The sequence below is a fragment of the Prionailurus bengalensis genome, chromosome B1 (assembly GCF_016509475.1).
Source record: "Prionailurus bengalensis isolate Pbe53 chromosome B1, Fcat_Pben_1.1_paternal_pri, whole genome shotgun sequence".
In the NCBI taxonomy this organism is placed as follows: Eukaryota; Metazoa; Chordata; class Mammalia; order Carnivora; family Felidae; genus Prionailurus; species Prionailurus bengalensis.
Window position 1 is genome coordinate 159,354,501 of NC_057344.1, and position 20,445 is coordinate 159,374,945.

Here is a 20,445-nt window from a genome sequence, read left to right on the forward strand (position 1 = left end):
TAGATCACATACTGGGACACAAAACAGCCCTTAATAAGTATAAAAGAAGTGAGATCATACCATGCATACTTTCAGACCACAATGCTATGAAACTTGAAATCAACCACAGGAAAAAGTCTGGAAAACCTCGAAAAGCATGGAAGTTAAAGAACACCCTACTAAAGAATGAATGGGTCAACCAGGCAATTAGATAAGAAATTAAAAAATATATGGAGGGGCGCCTGGGTGGCTCAGTCGGTTAAGCGGCCGACTTCGGCTCAGGTCATGATCTCACGGTCCGTGAGTTCAAGCCCCACATCAGGCTCTGTGCTGACAGCTCACAGCCTGGAGCCTGTTTCAGATTCTGTGTCTCCCTCTCTCCGACCCTCCCCCATTCATGCTCTGTCTCTCTCTGTCTCTAAAATAAATAAACGTTAAAAAAATATATGTGGAAACAAATGAAAGTGAAAATACAACAATCCAAATGCTTTGGGATGCAACGAAGGCAGTCCTGAGAGGAAAATACATTGCAATCCAGGCCTATCTCAAGAAACAAGAAAAATCCCAAATACAAAATCTAACAGCACACCTAAAGGAAATAGAAGCAGAACAGCAAAGACACCCCAAACCCAGCAGAAGAAGAGCAATAATTAAGATCAGAGCAGAAATAAACAATATAGAATCTAAAAAAACTGTAGAGCAGATCAATGAAACCAAGAGTCGGTTTTTTGAAAAAATAAACAGAATTGATAAACCTCTAGCCAGGCTTCTCAAAAAGAAAAGGGAGATGACCCAAATAGATACAATCATGAATAAAAATGGAATTATTGCAACCAATCCCTCAGAAATACAAGCAATTATCAGGGAATACTATAAAAATTATATGCCAACAAACTGGACAACCTGGAAGAAATGGACAAATTCCTAAGCACCCACACACGTCCAAAACTCAAACAGGAAGAAATAGAAAACTTGAACAGACCCACAACCAGCAAAGAAATTGATTCAGCTATCAAAAATCACCCAACAAATAGGAATCCAGGACCAGATGGCTTCCCTGGGGAATTCTACCAGACATTTAAAACAGAGATAATACCTATCCTTTTCAAGCTGTTCCAAAAAATTGAAAGGGGAAGGAAAACTTCCAGACTCATTCTATGAAGCCAGCATTACTTTGATTCCTAAACCAGACGAGACGCAGCAAAAAAAGAGAATTATAGGCCAATATCCCTGATGAATATGGATGGAAAAATTCTCAATAAGATACTAGCAAATCGAATTCAACAGCATATAAAAAGAATTATTCACCATGATCAAGTGGGATTCATTCCTGGGATGCAGGGCTGGTTCAACATTCGCAAATCAATCAATGTAATACATCACATTAATCAAAGAAAAGATAAGAACCATATGATCCTGTCAATTGATGCAGAAAAAGCATTTGACAAAATTCAGCATCCTTTCTTAATAAAAACCCTCAAGAAAGTTAGGATAGAGGGAACATACTTAAACATCATAAAACCCATTTATGAAAAGTCCACAGCTAATATCATCCTCAGTGGGGACAAACTGAGAGCTTTCCCCCTGAGATCAGGAACATGACAGGGATGTCCACTCTCACCGCTGTTGTTTAACATAGTGTTGGAAGTGCTAGCATCAGCAATCAGACAACAAAAGGAAATCAAAGGCATCAAAATTGGCAAAAATGAAGTCAACCTTTCACTTTTTGCAGATGACATGATATTATACATGGAAAATCCGATAGACTCCACCAAAAGTCTGCTAGAACTGATACAGGAATTCAGCAAAGTTGCAGGATACAAAATCAATGTACAGAAATCAGTTGCATTCTTATACACTAACAATGAAGCAACAGAAAGACAAATAAAGAAACGGATCCCATTCACAATTGCACCAAGAAGCATAAAATACCTAGGAATAAACCTAACCAAAGATGTAAAAGATCTGTATGCTGAAAACTATAGAAAGCTTATGAAGGAAATTGAAGAAGATATAAAGAAATGGAAAAACATTCTGTGCTCATGGATTGGAAGAATAAATATTGTTAAAATCTCAATACTACCCAAAGCTATCTACACATTCAATGCAATCCCAATCAAAATTGTACCAGCATTCTTCTCGAAGCTAGAACAAGCAATCCTAAAATTCATAGGGAACCACAAAAGGCCCCAAATAGCCAAAGTAATTTTGAAGAAGAAAACCAAAGTGGGAGGCATCACAATCCCAGACTTTAGCCTCTACTACAAAGCTGTCATCATCAAGACAGCATGGTATTGGCCCAAAGACAGACATATATACCAATGGAATAGAACAGAAACCCCAGAATTAGACCCACAAAAGTATGGCAAAGTAATCTTTGGCAAATCAGGAAAGAATATCCAATGGAAAAAAGACAGTTTCTTTAACAAATGGTGCTGGGAGAACTGGACTGCAACATGCAAAAGGATGAAACTAGACCACTTTCTTACACCATTCACAAAAATAAACTCAAAATGGATAAAGGACCTGAATGTGAGACAAGAAACCATCAAAACCTTAGAGGAGAAAGCAGGAAAAAACCTCTCTGACCTCACCCACAGCAATTTCTTACTTGACACATTCCCAAAGGCAGGGAATTAAAAGCAAAAATGGGGGTGCCTGGGTGGCTCAGTCAGTTAAGCAGCCTACTTCGGCTCAGGTCATGATCTCACGGTCCGTGAGTTCGAGCCCCGCGTCAGGCTCTGTGCTGACAGCTCAGAGCCTGGAGCCTGCTTCCGATTCTCTGTCTCCCTCTCTCTCTGCCCCTCCCCTGTTCATGCTCTGTCTCTTTCTGTCTCAAAAATAAATAAACGTTAAAAAAAATTTAAAAAAAATAAATAAATAAAAATAAAAATTAAAATTAAAATTAAAAAAAAAGCAAAAATGAACTATTAGGACCTCAAGAAGATAAAAAGCTTATGCACTGAAAGGAAACAATCAACAAATCTAAAAGGCATCCAACAGAATGGGAAAAGATATTTGCAAATGACATATCAGACAAAGGGCTAGTATCTAAAATCTATAAAAAGCTCACCAAACTCCACACCCGCAAAAACAAATAATCCAGTGAAGAAATGGGCAGAAAACATGAAGAGACACTTTTCTAAAGAAGACATCCGGATGTCCAACAGGCACATGAAAAGATGCTCAACGTCACTCCTCATCAGGGAAATACAAATCAAACCCACAATCAGATACCACCTCACGCCAGTCAAGGTGGCTAAAATGAACAAATCAGGAGACTACAGAAGCTGGAGAGGATGTGGAGAAATGGGAACCCTCTTGCACTGTTGGTGGGATGCAAACTGGTGCAGTCACTCTGCAAAACAGTGTGGAGGTTCCTCAAAAAATTAAAAATAGATATACCCTATGACCCAGCAATAGCACTGCTAGGAATTTACCTAAGGGATACAGGAGTGCTGATGCACAGGGGCACTTGTACCCCCAATGTTTATAGCAGCACTTTCAACAATAGCCAAATTATGGAAAGAGCCTAAATGTGCACCAACTGATGAATGGATAAAGATATTGTGGTTTATATACAGAATGGAATACTACATGGCAATGAGAAAGAATGAAATATGCCCTTTTGTAGCAACATGGATGGAATTGGAGAGTGTCATGCTAAGTGAAATAAGTCATACAGAGAAAGACAGATACCATATGTTTTCATTCTTAGGTGGATCCTGAGAAACTTAACAGAAGGCCATGGGGGAGGGGAAGAAAAAAAATGGTTAGAGAGGGAGGGAGCCAAAACATAAGAGACTCTTAAAAACTGAGAACAAACTGAGGGTTGATGGGAGGTGGGAGGGAGGGGAGGGTGGGTGATGGGTATTGAGGAGGGCACCTTTTGGGATGAGCACTGGGTGTTGTATGGAAACCAATTTTACAATAAATTTCATATTTTAAAAAAATAAATAATTAATTAAATTAAATTAAAAAAAAGAAGGTTGAATTCTTTTAACCCACATTTACCCAGAGATCTCATATTAAATATATATATATACATATATACATATATGTATATATATATAAGAAAAAAATAAGGAAAATTCTCTATAAATTTCCAGAGGGAAAAATAGCAACCCATTATAAGGAAATAAGAATCACAATAAACTTTAGATTTCTCACAGCCTCTCTGGAAGCGAAATGACAATACATTCCCTCGATAGAGAATGAGCAAAATGAGATGCAGAAAGCTTACTTCCCATGCATCCTTTCTGAAAAAAATAATTAACATGTACTTCAAGAAAGAAAAGTCACCCAAGAAAGGGCCAGACATGGGCTTCAGAAATGAGTAGCTAAGACCTTCCCAGAGTAGTAACCATTTGGCACACCTAAGGAGGAGTCACTATTTATCAGAGCATTCATGAAACCATTACAGATTGACCTTACTGATTTGGAAAAGGCATTTGGTCCTGGGGCAAAACAGCAAAATGTAAGCAGAAAATCCAAGAGAAAATACTGAGCTCTAAAGGAGGAAGAGAGTGCAAAGCAAACTAACATATTAGATAATTTTGAATGATTAATATAGTGTAAAAAGAGCATGCTTTGAAGCCTTGGGGTTTTCCCCCTTTTACTCACAAAAATTCAGTGACATGGAGCCACCACTCCTCAGAGAATCTATCTGGTTCTGAAAAAAATTATATTGACCTAATTTTAGTATGGCAAAGACTACATCTCAGCTTTAAGTTTTCAGGGTCAACCTATAGGGAAATCATGGAAATCTGTAACATTACAGACCTGTAATCATGGAAGTGTGTAATATTACAGAATGCAAATTTTTTACAATGGAAAGGAGTACTAACAGATATGCAAGGTAAAGAAAGAAATGAGGGAAGAGGGCTGTTAAGAGATTTTGAGGTTGATGGATCAAGTAATAGAGTTTTAAGTATATTATTTAAAATCATATAAATAATCAATAGAACCAATATTTATTATAAAATATGGAAGATAAGAGGAGGAGGGAGTTTAATTGAAGTCAATCCTTAATAAATGGAATCAGATAATGCTTACAGTTGATGAATCAGGAAAATCTGGCATAAGCCTACAATTAATTTATTTTTTTAATATGAAATTTATTGTCAAATTGGTTTCCATACAACACCCAGTGCTCATCCCAACAGATGCCCTCCTCAATGCCCATCACCCACTTTCCCTCCCTCCCACCCCCCATCATCCCTCAGTTAATTCTCAGTTGTTAAGAGTCTCTTATGGGTTGGCTCCCTCCCTCTCTCACTTTTTTTTTCCTTCCCCTCCCCCATGGTCTTCTGTTAAGTTTCTCAGGATCCACCTAAGAATGAAAACATATGGTATCTGTCTTTCTCTGTATGACTTATTTCACTTAGCATAACAGTCTCCAGTTCCATCCATGTTACATATCAGACAAAGGGCTAGTATCCAAAATCTATAAAGAGCTCACCAAACTCCACACCCGCAAAAACAAATAATCCAGTGAAGAAATTGGCAGAAAACATGAATAGACACTTCTCTAAAGAAGACATCCAGATGCCTAACAGGCACATGAAAAGATGCTCAGTGTCACTCCTCATCAGGGATATACAAATCAAAACCACACTCAGATATCACCTCACGCCAGTCAGAGTGGCTAAAATGAACAAATCAGGAGACTATAGATGCTGGAAAGGATGTGAAGAAACAGGAACCCTCTTGCACTGTTGGTGGGATGCAAACTGGTACAGTCACTCAGGAAAACAGTGTGGAGGTTCCTCAAAAAATTAAACATAGATCTACCCTATGACCCAGCAATAGCACTGCTAGGAATTTACCCAAGGGATACAGGAGTGCTGATGCATAGGGGAGCTTGTACCCCAATGTTTATAGCAGCACTTTCAACAATAGCCAAATTATGGAAGCCTACAATTAATTTAATATAGATGACCAAAAGAACTAAAATCAGAAACAGTTTAAAATTGTGTAACTAGAAATGGGAGACAGACATGTATCCTGGAGACAGACATTCAACTGTACCTCCTTCAGAAAGTATTGGAAATATATTTCCTTCACATGTCTTAATTTTACAATATAAAATAAAAATGAATAGGTTTAGAGATTTTGTTTTCAAATATTTTTTCTAAAAGATGAAATAATTTCTTCTTGCCATATGACTCTCTTTTCAATAAATATAGGTTATATGGAAAAATTGTAATGGGGCCTAACTTTAAATTAATTGAAATACACCCTATTAAAAATTCGATTAATAAAGTATTTAGACTTTTAGTTTTTATATTTTGCATTTATAAAAATAAAATATAAATTATAAGAAATAAGCCATTAAAGGTGATGTTAGATATTGCAAAGGTAAATTCAATTTATACTGTGGGGTTCACTGTATATTTTAGTGTGGGTCTTTGGATTTATTTTTTATCCATATCAATGTTAAGTGTAAGTTTCAATTTTAAGTGATAATCATGAAACACGTAAAAGCTTTTCATCAAAAAAGAGAAGTGTCTTGGTTTGGAATGATTTTCAATAAGGCTTTTAAAAATGATTTTTATTCTCAACCACAATATTTTCCCCAATCATTCTATCCTATCAACTATTATTTAAGTGTTTATGCCTTAATCAGAAATTCATTCTGATTAGGTATCAGCACGAATATTTTATCAGGTGGCTTGACAATTATCAGAATCTGTTGCCGGGGTGGGGGGGGAGGGGAGAAAGAGAGGGAAGAATTGGAAGAGGAAGTACATTATTATCTGTTTCAGTAATTGAATTCCAGAAGAACCTGAGCTCAGGGACCATGAGTAAAACCTGATGCTTTTAGAAGGTTTTCCAAAACTGGTTGACCTCATATTGTTATTGCTTTGCTATTGCATTACACATTAGAAAATGTGAATAGGAGTCTTAGAAATGAACCTGAGTGTTATCTGACTTTCCATAAAATCTGTAGCATATTGGTAAAAATGTGGGCTCATTTGGACTTCTAACCCTATTGCTTACTGACTATATACTAATCTCTCTGTGTATATCTACTCCTTCATCTATGAGATAAAGAATATTATAGCTTGGTGGCACTATGAGGAATAAATTGATGACACATAAAAAGCCCTTGAAACTGTGTCTAACTCAGTTGATGTTTACTCTAATTATTATTTGCTCATCATAGGAACTCATACAAAGAGGATTCAGAAAGCATCCCTAGATTTTTACAACATTCTCTGCTCTATTCAGAGGATGGCTCTGTGTGACAGTCCTAGTCTCTATTCTTTCATGTTGTTGGACATACGGGAAGGATGTAGGGCATCACCTCATGGTTGTCATAAATACCATTTTCATTTCCCACTATTTTCTATATGGAAGTCACAAGCGATTTTCATAAAATTTGTCTTTATCACCTTTTTCATGAAAGTCATTAATGGAAGGATGTTGGAGGAATAGAGCTGGGGTACAGAAATGTGAGATGTGGTGAGTCTCAGAGTTTTAATGCTCACACCCCCAGACAGGGAATCATAAAGTCAATTTATGGCTAGCCCTCCTGACAGCACATTATCTATGAACTAGGATGATTTTACTGGCTTGCCTACAGTCTTTCTTTCTTAATTTTCTCTGATATTTTCATATCTGGTATCCTGGCTACAATATTGGTGGAGAGAAGTGAGAAGTACATTGTTTTCCAAGTTACTTGCTGTATTTTGTTTCAGCTTTAGCCTTTCCCTTCCTCTACACTTTCATCAATTCACATGTACCCATACACACACATGCACATACACACACATATACACACACTTCAAAAACCACATATACTCATATAAGTACATACATCCACATGCTTATAGCCAGAAACTATACTAATCTTGTAAACTTGTATTAGTTTGCCATTGCTGCTGTAACAAATTATCACAAATGTAGTGTTTTTAAACAACAGAAATTTGTTATAGCTATAGAGACCAGAAGTCCAAAATCAATTTCATAGGGCTGAAATCAATATACTGTCATAACTGTTCTCTTAAAGAGATTTTACGGGAGAATCTTTTCTTCCCTCTTCCTACTTCCAGCTTCTAGCTTCTGCTGGTATCTTTGGTTTATGGTTACATCAATCCAATCTCTGCCTCTGTGGTCACACTGCCTTCTCCTCTTCTTTCTGTAATCTTCTTCCTCCACTTTGTAAGGACACTGTGACTGCACTTAAGGTCTACCTTGATAATCCAGGATAATTTTCCCATCTCATAATCTCAAACTTAGTCAGATCTTCAAATTATTTCCTATATAAGGTGACATTTACAGGTTCCAGAAATTAGGACATAAAAATCTTATGCCCAACACATTTCTCCCTTTTTGGACCCTCTTGATAAGAATGGCTTCATTTTCTTCCTAATCACATAAACCAGAAGCTTCACTATAATCTTTATTTCTTTTTTCTCCTCTAACATTGACAGCCCACCGTAAAACAAGCCCCCCTCCTTACCAGTGACTCTAAAATTTACAATATTCTCTCCATGTACACTACCACTGTTATAGAGATGTGCAGTTAGTCTCATCTGTATTATTTCAGTAACCAAATGAGTCTTTGCCTACAAGTCCTTCCTCTTTTGTTCATCTTCCATGTGGTTTCCAAAATGTTTTATAACAAATACGGTCATGTTCTTGCCCAACTTAAAAATCTGTCAGTGGAAAAAAAAATCTGTCTGTGGTTCTTCACTCTTGGCAGAATGTATCTAAACTATGTTAATAAAACCATCATCCACTTCTTATCTCTACTTGCTACTTGACCATTAACTATGTATAGAATGTGTGCTTATACTATTGAGCATTTCTGCCATCTGGAGAACCTTTCTCCTTGGTGCATTGGACTTTCTTCTTCGTCTTTAGGGTCTACATTGTCTATGTCCAACATTTCTTCTGTGATCCTTTTTCTAAATTGCTTAGGTAATATCTTTCAAATATTATTTAGCTCTTCATTTATCTTAACAGGGCATTGGCATTACTACTGAAATCTCAGAATTTTTATATATTATATATATTATTGTATATATTTATGGAATTTTGTTTTCCTAGTGCCAAGCAAAGTGTTACTATAGAATAGGAACTCAATAAACATTATGTGAATCAGTAAGGACATGATGGGTGCTCAATAGCTATACATCATGAGACATGTGCCCAAATATCCAACTCAACACACTGAACTTCAGAGCATAGAAAATGAACATAATTGCCATTTATATAAATACTAGGTTATGATAAAATAATAAATCCCACTAAAATATAAGTGGCTTTATAAAACAAATGTTATCTCTTATTTATGCAAAGTCTGATGAGGTTCAATAACTTTCCAGGGCAGTTTTTCACTAAGTGGTGTCTTGGGAGATCTGCCTAGTTTTTATATTATGATTTCTTCAATGCAAAGCATGGCTTTTAGACACTGCAAAAGGAAAAGAAAAAGAAGGTTGCAGAAGGATTTTACACAGCCTCCTTCCTAAGTTGACATCCATATTTTCTACTCATGTCTATTGACCACAAGGAGTCATTTGGCTTACTCAACTACAACTAGACTGGAAATGACAGACTTTCATATGTTCAGATAGGAGAGGTCAATGACATAAGCCTGAAGTAACTATTATTCATTCCCTTTAATTAGCTTATGAAGAGTTCCAAATCAACATTCAGACTGTACCCTATTTATATATCACTCTCTTCTTTTTTCTCTTCAAAATAATTAGCTTCCTCTTATAGACAGGAATAGAAGTCAATAACAGGTACATCCACTACCCAATAAAATGGTTGAAAACAGTTATGGCTGGTGGTCTTAATGTCATCATCATTTTTTTTTCACTCTAGCAAACCATTCTGCAATCTGAAAGTATATTCAAATAATTTTACATTTTTAAACAAATGATTACTCAAGAAAACCATGTGTCCTATTAAATGACATTTTTGTTTCCTTTTTCTTTTGAAAAATTATCTCTCAACTGTAACTTTTATCCTATTATCTAATGAACATGAATTGGATTTTGTGTGTGTGGTTGATGCTAAATGATTTAACGAAAAAATCAAAACTCTAACTCTCTAGAATGTATTCAGAGGATTTCCTGGGCAAGATGACTAACTGAACCTATAACGTTTTAATGATACATTTAGTAAGATAAAGAATTTATGTGGTCTGTGGATGCAATTCAGAACAGCTTCATATCAGCAATGCAGAATCTCATCTACCAGAACTCTTGCTAAAAGAACTTGACATATTTTCCACAGCCCTTAACAAGTAAGAAAGACACCACTTGTTTTAAAATATCCAAGGGTACAGGACATAGGAAATATTTCTCCAGCCTGTTTTTTCTCCACATAATAATCTATAAACTTGAACAAGGATCTCATTCTAATTGTATTACACAAATAGGCTAGAAAAAAATGATCTATATGACATTTGGATATACTCTATTCCAACAAGAAACTTTCCTCCTGGATGTGTTACAAGTTGAACTCAGTCTAAATAAATGAATGATAAACTTCTATAAAGGCAAACAAACAACAAGAAAATAAAAATAAACATAAAATAGCAAGTGAAAAAAACTCCATGTCCATAATGTTATTTTTTAAAAAGTAGTTTTCTACTATTCCTTCTACCAGACATTTTATTTTATTCATTCACATATGTATCCATTCAACAAAAATGTGTTAAATATTTAATCTATTTGGATTCCACAAAATGTGTGATTTAAAAGTGAGCGAGAGGGGCACCTGGGTGGCTCAGTCAGTTAAGCGGCCGACTTCGGCTCAGGTCATGATCTCGCGGTCCATGAGTTCAAGCCCCATGTCGGGCTCTGTGCTGACAACTCAGAGCCTGGAGCCTGTTTCGGATTCTGTGTCTCCCTCTCTCTGACCCTCCCCTGTTCATGCTCTCTCTCTCCCTGTCTCAAAAATAAATAAACGTTTAAAAAAAGTGAGAAAAGATCTTGCTCTCAGGAGACCTTAGTCTTTTAGTATAGTAAAGGAGATTTTAGTATAGGAGATCTATGTTTTGAGTGTTTGTGTGTATCACTCTTCTAGGACCTATGATATAGACACATGGAAAAGTATCTGCATACATGCAGAGTTCAGAGAAATTTTTAAAACAGGATGCCTGAGATGAAAACAAGTCTTAAAATGAAATCACATCTGAGAGAAAAGAGGTGCTGATGGTGTAAATGATCTAGTCCCAGATTGATAGATTTTTGGAAAAGACCTGGGAGAAAATCCCAGTACAGTCAGTGGCATGAAGCTTAGTGGCAAAGGAGAGAAATTCCAGAGAGAGTTATAGACAAAGGAAGTTGCTGTAATAAAAAAATGTCCCCCATTTCATTGTTTCTCCTTAGAGAAGATAGGTTATGAAATAGTGGTACAAATATATTAGCAAATGTGATCTGTGATCACAAAACAGGTAGTAAATTAGCAAAGACACCAAAAAGTATACCTATTTATGAATAGATAGAAATACAAAATTAACAATGAATCAGAATTTTCAAACTTGGTCTATAATTCTGGCATTATACAGGAAAGAGAGAGAGTAGATACTGGTATCTCCTCACGCTTTCAATGATACCAAACAGATGCTAGGGAGCATTAGTTGCTGACTATTTATCTGTGGTATTTTTCTATTTTTCATTTTCTATTCCATGCCTATTCTATTCCTCTTCTTCCATTACTCCATATATTAACCAATACTCATTGAGTGCTTGCCAGGTGCCAGGTACTGTCTGGGGCACAAAGGATAGATAGAGCAATGCCTAGAATTGACAAAGCCCTTCCCCTTATGTGGATTATATTCTAGGGAGGAGACAGATAATAAACAAATACACAAGAAATATAGTAAGTCAAGTGTAAGTATAATGAATGAAAGCAAAGCAGAAAGGAGGAGGGCAGTGAGTATGAGAGTGGCAGTAGATTTTGCTGTTTTGTAGGAATACACAGTGAAAGGAATACACATTTGCACAAAACTAAAGGAAGTGATGGAGCGACCTGGAGAAGTCCCTGAAAGAAGTGAGTTAAAAAGTTATTTGGGTTTCCTGTGTTCACTGAACCAAACTACCAAGAGGGCAGAGTTCCTGGAGCTAAATGAACAAGGGGGCTGGTGGTGGGGATTGAGTATAGAGAAAAGTTCCTTTCACACAAGAAATACAGGAAGCGTTCTTAAAGGGCTACATACTCCATCTAGTTTTAATGAGTGAGGCAGAGCTCCACAGCAGAATTTTGAGCAGAATAGTGATATGAACTGATTGCTGGTTTTTTTTTAATCTCTTAGTTATTTATTTATGTGGAGAGTGGACTATCAAGGCAAGAGTGGAAACATGGAGGAGACATATTTGGAGGCAAACGTAATAACTCAGCTGAAAGAGAATGGTGGCTTAGACCAATGGTTAGAATGGAATAATGGATTCTGGATTTTTTTTTAATGTGAAACATGAGAATTTCTGCTAGATTTGTCATGGGGTTTTTAATATCCCCCTAATATCTTCTCTATTTGCACACATATTCCATGTTCCCTCATTGAAATTCCTATTGCTTCAGTACATCTAATTTAAATTAGCAAGAAAGGAAAGGCTATTGTATATTATTGATAGTTTCCTTTCAACTGATTCAGGTGTACTTATGGTAAAAAAGAAACAGAACAAATATTAATTTGATTAATCTGAAATTCATAGGCTTTTGTGAAGTACATTAAAATGAAGTAGAATATTGTGATAATGTTGGGAGCATACTAAAATGAGGAGTGTAAGAGTCATTTGTACAAACAAGTCAATTAATAGACCAGTGTTTATAGGTCAGTTACAGAGGCCTCTATAATCATGTGCCATCACAAAATTTATAGTAAGACCTAACAAAATACATTAAAGAAAAGAGGTTAAGTGAATAGGCTTTAAAAAGATGGTCTGTGTTCTAATGCTGGCTCTGCAATTGCCTAGCTTTGTGACTTTAGCAAATAGCCCCCTTTATACATTTGTTTTCTCATCTAAAGAACTGAGGTGATGATAATAATGGCAATTACCTCATACAGCTGTTGTAAGAAGTCAATGAAGTAACAAATCACATTTATAATAGTGCCTGACAAATAATAAGTACTCATTAAATATAAGTAAGCATTCATTAAGTGATATTCACTGAGTGATTAAGTGACTTATTAATATATAGACACACACATACATATATACTAAACCTTCATCCCAAGTTTTAGATTATATTTTCTATTTTCTAAATATCTTTAATAACATAGTGATTTGTATAACAACGTATATGGCATTTTTTGGATGCTAATAAACAACTTACATAAAGTTTAATCCCTAAAATTCCAAGAAACTAAATAGTATTACCACAATAATATTTGATGGCAAAACAAAGTCATTCAAAATTCTTTCCAGAAATAAATCAATATATACTCATCCAAACACTAATACTGTAAATCTGCTCTCATCTAGCACTGTTAGGTCCTACTAATAAAAACTTGAATCAAGTCTGTATCACTAACACAAACACTGTATTATTAGGATTTGAAATAGATTTACTTTGGGGCATCTAGGTGGCTCAGATGGTTAAATGTCTATCTCTTCATTTCAGCTCAGATCATGATCTCATGGTTCATGAGTTCCAACCCAGTGTCAGGCTCCATGCTGAGAGCGTGGAGCCTGCTTAAGGATTCTCTCTCTCTCTCTCTCTCTCTCTCTCTCTCTCTCTCTCTATATATATATATATATATATATATACCCTTTCCCTACTCTCACTCTATCAAAATAAATAAGTAAACTTAAAAAATATGCTTTAAATAGACTTTGGAATAAATTATTGTTATTTTGCGTTATACTATTTGAACACAATGACCATATCTCTTCTTTAAAAAAGAAAGAAAGGGGTGCCCGGGTGGCTCAGTTGGTTGAGTGTCTGACTTCAGCTCAGGTCATGATCTCATGCTCCATGAGTTCGAGCCCCACGTCGGGCTCTGTGCTGACAGCTCAGAGCCTGGAGCCTGTTTCAGATTCTGTGTCTCCTTCTCTCTCTGATCCTCCCCCATTCATGCTCTGTCTCTCTCTGTCCCAAAAATAAATAAACTTAAAAAAAATTTTTTTTAAAAAGAAAGAAAGAAAGAAAAATAAAAGCTACCCAAAATTCCACAGAGTACAACCATAGCTGTGAAATCAGAGTGAAATATATTTAAGGTTATTTTCTTGATTGTTTGAACATCACTTTAACATGCCAGTATAAAAACATTAGAAATTGTTTTGGAGTAGAAAAATCATCGTTTTAGTGATCTGAAGTTGAATTTTGATGAACAACTTTCAGAATTAAGGACTATTGGTTTCTCTATCGTAATCAATTTTAAATATAAAAGTGCTCTAATTTAATGGTTTAGATTATGGTGATTTTTTAATCCTTAGAAGCAGAATCTGCCTTCTATTTATGTAGATTACTCCCTCCTCCCCCATATCCTCACAACATTGGTAATTGAAGAATTAGGCCAATTGTTTGCACCTGTACATCATTTGCACCTGTATCCAGGAAAGGTGGCTTCAGTGGGAACCAGCTGGAATAATTCTAATGACTCGGGTACATAGGAAAACACTACTACTGGTATATTTTCATTGTCTTTTAAAAATTCTGTTGACATTTTTACCCCTGAACAGTGTTCATTATGGTTGCAAAAGTGTACCAGGCCATTTATTTTATAGCATAAGAGATTTATTCTACTTGAAAGGCGTTCATCAAAGCATTGTCTTTGGCAACTGAAAATATGTCATGCAGAATTGCACTCTGTTATCAAATGACATTAATCTAAGATCTGAGGTTACCCTGAGGTGAGGAAATAAATTGAAATTGGGAGTGTTGAACATGGCACATAGAATGATGCTCTACACTGAACTAATAATAAATCTATTTGGGACATCATTAGTCTTTTAAAATAGTGAACAGTTTTGTTGCCTTTAAAACAAGAGTCAGGGAATATTAGATATTTAACATATTTGATATTTTTGGAGTAAGAAAAAAGGAGATGAAAAAACAGAAGCAAAAATAGATATTTTCTCCAAATTGCATATCTTTAGACATATTTCATGTTGTAAGAACTGTTCACTATATCTTTCATAAATGGCTAATTTAAGAGCAAGCCTAAAGTTATTACAGTTACTATGGCAGGTCTAAATAACAATTATATTTATAATGGTTATAATACTTTTTCACCTATCGCATTTAAATATACACATAAGATGGGAAATAACTAAGAATGATATGGGCTTTTTGGTTTTATTATATCTATATTTTCTGTTAATTAGTCAATGAATTAGAAACACATTAAAATTAAGGTTGCTTGTTTAAATAGAGCTTGGTATATTTTTGAAAACATGGTTCAATCATCATTAAAATAGATTAAAAATATTCTTAGACTCAAACCCTGAGTTGAAAGTCACATCCCTATGATTTGTCACCTTTAATTATTTTTAACTCCTTAAGTGCTTTCACCCGCTAGTGTATATTATTTAGTCCTGCTTTGCTATATTCATATGTTTACCTCAAGTCTTATCTCTGAATTTCTTCTACGTAGCTCTGTTTGTTTAAAAATAAAAACTAATACATGCAAAATTTATTAGCCTCCCTTGGTTCCCTGGGAATCCTTACTAACAATAGAGTGTGGATGGGCCAGTGCAAAGCCCTTTACATATATTCATTAAACAAAATAGGACCTGAGCAAAGTAGGTTGTCATATTATCACAATTCCTGAAAACTCTGCTTTTGTTCCAACACTTACTCAAATTCAAATTCTACTGATTAATAAAAACTACCCACAGGGCCCCTGGATGGCTCAGTAAGTTAAGTGTCTGACTTTTGATTTCTGATCAGGTCATGATCTCACCATTGGTGCAACTGAGCTCAGCGTTGGGGTTTCCTGCTGACCACGCAGAGCCTTCTTGGGATTCTCTCTCTCCCTCTCTCTCTCTGCTCCTCCCCGCACCACTCTCTCTGGCACGCGCACTCTCTCTCTCTTTCTCTCTCTGAAAATAAATAAACTTTAAAAAATAACAAAAAATAAAAACCACCCACAAAATAAAGATAAAAAACAGCTTTCCACACATATCCATAATTGGTAAATATCAATTTCTAGAATTTCCAATTGGGATATTTTTACAATTATTGTGAAATTATGCTATTTGGAAGGAGGACAACAGAAAAAAACAGAAAGGAAGAAACAAGAATGAATGGAGAAATTATTAGATAGCAAACTCTAAAAATAAGTTTAAATTCACTGCAAAAGACATATATACATGTAATTTTCATATACGTAAAAGTACATACATATGGCTAAAGGTACATATATATTTTACCAAATAAATAACATTTTTAATTTTATAAATTAATTTCATTTTCATTACTGTTTCATTTGAACATTGACTTACATTTTTAATAATAAGCTATATTGAAAATAATACAAATAAGCACTTTTAAAATGTATCTAAAATTCCAATGGCCCATTATTAGTTTGATTTTATCAGTTAAAAAGATGTATTCATTAACTGCTTATTCAATCCAAGTATAACCTAAACTATAAAATATCTTTCCTAATCATGAGAATAATTAAAAAAGGTAACAAACTTAGAAAATACACACACACACACATACACACACACACAGATTAATTTCCAAAAAATCGAGGGGTGCCTGGGTGGCTCAGTTGGTTAAGCGTCGACTTCAGCTCAGGTCAAGATCTCATGGTTTGTGAGTTCGAGCCCCACGTCGGGTTCTGTGCTGACAGCTCAGAGCCTGGAGCCTGCTTCAGATTCTGTGCCTCTCTCTCTCTCTGTCCCTCCCCTGCTCATGTTCTGTCTCTCTCTGTCTCAAAACTAAATAAATACATTAAACAATTTTTTTTTAATCTAGAAGTTGTAAATTGATTCTACATGCAATGGAAGCCAGTGAGGAATTTTAAGAAGTTGAGTGTCATGTAATGTATTAAGTTTTTTAAAAAAACTCATTCTGGTTGTTTTATGTTAATATTAAATAACTTGATTGTACTATGACATATTTTTATCAACTATATTTAATACTAATGTTGCTTTCACTTTGTGCTTTCTATATTCCTTTTCTGTCTATTCCTGTCACAATAGCTGTTACTTCAATTCTAGGACAGTGTGATGAATTTATGGAGGCACTTCATGACCTTTAAAAGTCATGCTAGTCACATTTTCTAGGGATGCATTACCTACAGTACCCCCAAAGTGTCCTGGCCATTAAGAAAAAACCAATTGGAACTAATTGGTAATGTGAAAAAGCCTGAAAGTAAGCCTGTAATGCTAGATTTCAAAAAATGAACAGGCTGAGAAATAGAGCACAGTAAGAAAGAGGTCTTGAGTGTTAAGTACGCATACTTCAAAGTTAAAAGAAAATAATAGTAATAAGCATGTCTTTGATTATATAACCTTTTTTATGCTACATAAAGCTTTTGTATTAACTCATTTTATCCTGGCAACCTCTTTATGAGGTATTTTATCTCTATTTTAAAGTCAGGGAAGGGAAGCAAAGAAGGCTAAGTGGCTGCCTGTCATAAGACTTATAAGTGACTGAGCAAGGTCTTGGACCTAGGTCATCTGATAACAACTCTAGGACTATTTCCATCTCTCCACATAGTGTTCCACAGCTAATACCTGGAAAATTAAATGTCTCAGATGGATGGGAGCTCTTCAGGAGCAATCTCAATGAGGGGTTGAAGGAAAGTTTATCATGATTACTTGTGAGATTTTTTTTAACCATTCACAAACACACACATACACACATATACTCAGAGACTCAACCAAATGCTATGTGCATGGACTATATTATCCCTAGTTTGGAGTATCATCATCACGAGCCATTGGTATTGATGGAAATGACTATCAAAAGGTGTAAAGATGTTTAAGGACAGAAATAGTTGAAAATCAATGATCCAATAATTTCATTCTAAAAAATAATCTTGAGTAGTTTTTACCTGAAAGTAAGAAGAAATATGGTCAAGTAAATTAATATAAATGCCAAGCTGGTCACTGAGTAGATCAGGTATGAAATAAGCTTATGTAGAAAATGAACACAAGTCATATCAAAGGACAAAACAACAGAATTTTGTGGATCTAAGAGTGTCATAAAGATTTAGACTTAGAACACATTGAGACACATGAAATTAACTAGCAAAAAAAAAAGGAGATATTTAGCAAAGAAACAAAACTTCATTTTTAATTATAAAAGAAAATGTATTCATTATTTAAAAAGTTGGAAAAATACAAAGAACTACAGAAAAGAAATAAAATTTACCTAGAGATAAGCACTACTAATATTATAGAATATTTTCTTATATTAGATACTCATTGTTTAACTGTATTTATTGTTTTTCAGAGAGGCTGAACATTTTTTATATGTTCATCATAAAAATTCATTGATACTTCTGTTAACATTAATAATAATTTGTACTGGGGTGCCTGGGTGGCTCAGTCAGTTAAGTGTCCAACTTCGGCTCAGGTCATGATCTGGCAATCTGTGAGTTCGAGCCCCACGTCAGGCTCTGTGCTGAGCCTCCCTCTCTCTCTGACCCTCTCCTGTTCATGCTCTGTCTCAAAAATAAATACACGTTAAAAAAAATTAAAAAGAAATAATGATAATAATTTGTCCTGTGGACTTCCTCTCTACAGACATACTACTAAATGCTTTATGTGCATTATCTTATTTAATTCTTTTTTTATTAAAATCTAATATCATATTGAAATATATATTGAATTATATATGACATTATATAAATTTAAGGTAAAATAATAGGTTTATTTGATTCATTTATATATTGCATTAGCTAACACCTCTATCGCATCAGATAATTATCATTTAAAGCTTTTAAATGACTCAGTGCCCTTTTTCTATTTTTAGAATAATAGTGCTTCTTGAAACTCTACTTGTCTGAGCTCATTTTAGTTTGCAATATAACCCTTTTTCTGGCATATCTAAAAGGATTTTTAATGCTAATATTAAAGAAAAATAATTAGAGGATCTTTGTATACATAATTAACATTTAGGGAGGAGTGTTAACAGATGACACAGAAAAGCAGATAAGGGGCGCCTGGGTGGCTCAGTCAGTTAAGCCTCTGACTTCAGCTCAGGTCATGATCTCACAGTCCGTGAGTTTGGGCCCTGCGTCAGGCTCTGTGCTGACAGCTCAGAGCCTGGAGACTGCTTCGGGTTCTGTGTCTCCCTGTCTCTCTGCCCCTCCCCTGCTCATGCTCTGTCTCTGTCTCAGAAGTAAATAAAAACATTAAAAAAATTAAAGAAAAGCAGGGAAGAGAATAGGTGTGTTCTGTGAATCTTCAGGAAAATTATTGAACTTTATTTATGTAAAAATATTTTAAAAGCTATAATTTAATATAAAATTATGAAGCCACTATTACTACTAATAGTATAATTTTTAGTTATTACTATTTAAAAGTCAGATTTCAGATTATTAAAGGAAAAAATATTCAGGCATTTAAAGTGGTCTAGTAACAGAATTAAAAATAACCTGGATTAACCCCTTTCGTTACTACAAGTGTCCACCGAAAATGTAATGAGTACTTATGTATATATTTACATAGATGTGTAAATATATGTATATATGTATGTGTATTTACATATATGTGTATAAGAGTGGAACCAATATATCATTGGTTCATTCAGTTAACTTTTACACTTTCATTGAGAGTCTACTCTGTGTAAGATCCTATGACAGATATTTGGTGGAAAACATTGATAATCAATATTACCTTGTAGTCTAATAGAAGTGATAAAATATACAACAAAAAATGTAATATTAAGCATGATCACAGTTTAGGATGGGGAAATATTCCTTTTAGATAACACAATCAAGTAAAGCTCTCTGAAGGGATTACCATTACAACTACTGATGAATCAGGTTTTAGACATGTTAGTGGGGAAGGCAGAGGTAGTACAGACGAAAGATGGGAAAGAAATTACATAATTTAAGATAGGCAAATAAATACAGTAAACTAAATTCTAGAAGCAGCCATGGAAAGAAAAATAGGAGATTAAACCTCAATATAGGTTTAGTTCAACATATGAAGTTTGGGGAGTGAATAATATTTCACAAGAGATTGACATATTTGTATTATTTGAGATGTTTACTCTTGAAAGAAAATAGGAGAAATATTAGAAGGAAAATTTTGAATCAGCAAGCCCAAGAAAACTTTTTAAATTATTCAAGGGGCAGAGAATTTGTGTGGTAGCTATGGAAATAAAGCCAATGAGATGGTGTAAAAGCTGTTGTCTATGTAAATTAAGAACTCTTTGTACCTGAGTGACTAAATGGCGAGTGGTATGTAAAATAAGAAGGGAGGGTGCTGAGAATCTAAGCATGTCAATGCTATCAAGAAAAACAATATTAGAAAGAAAAGCAAACTACAGGGGAATATATTGGTTTGATTTGGAGCACATATGACACAGATT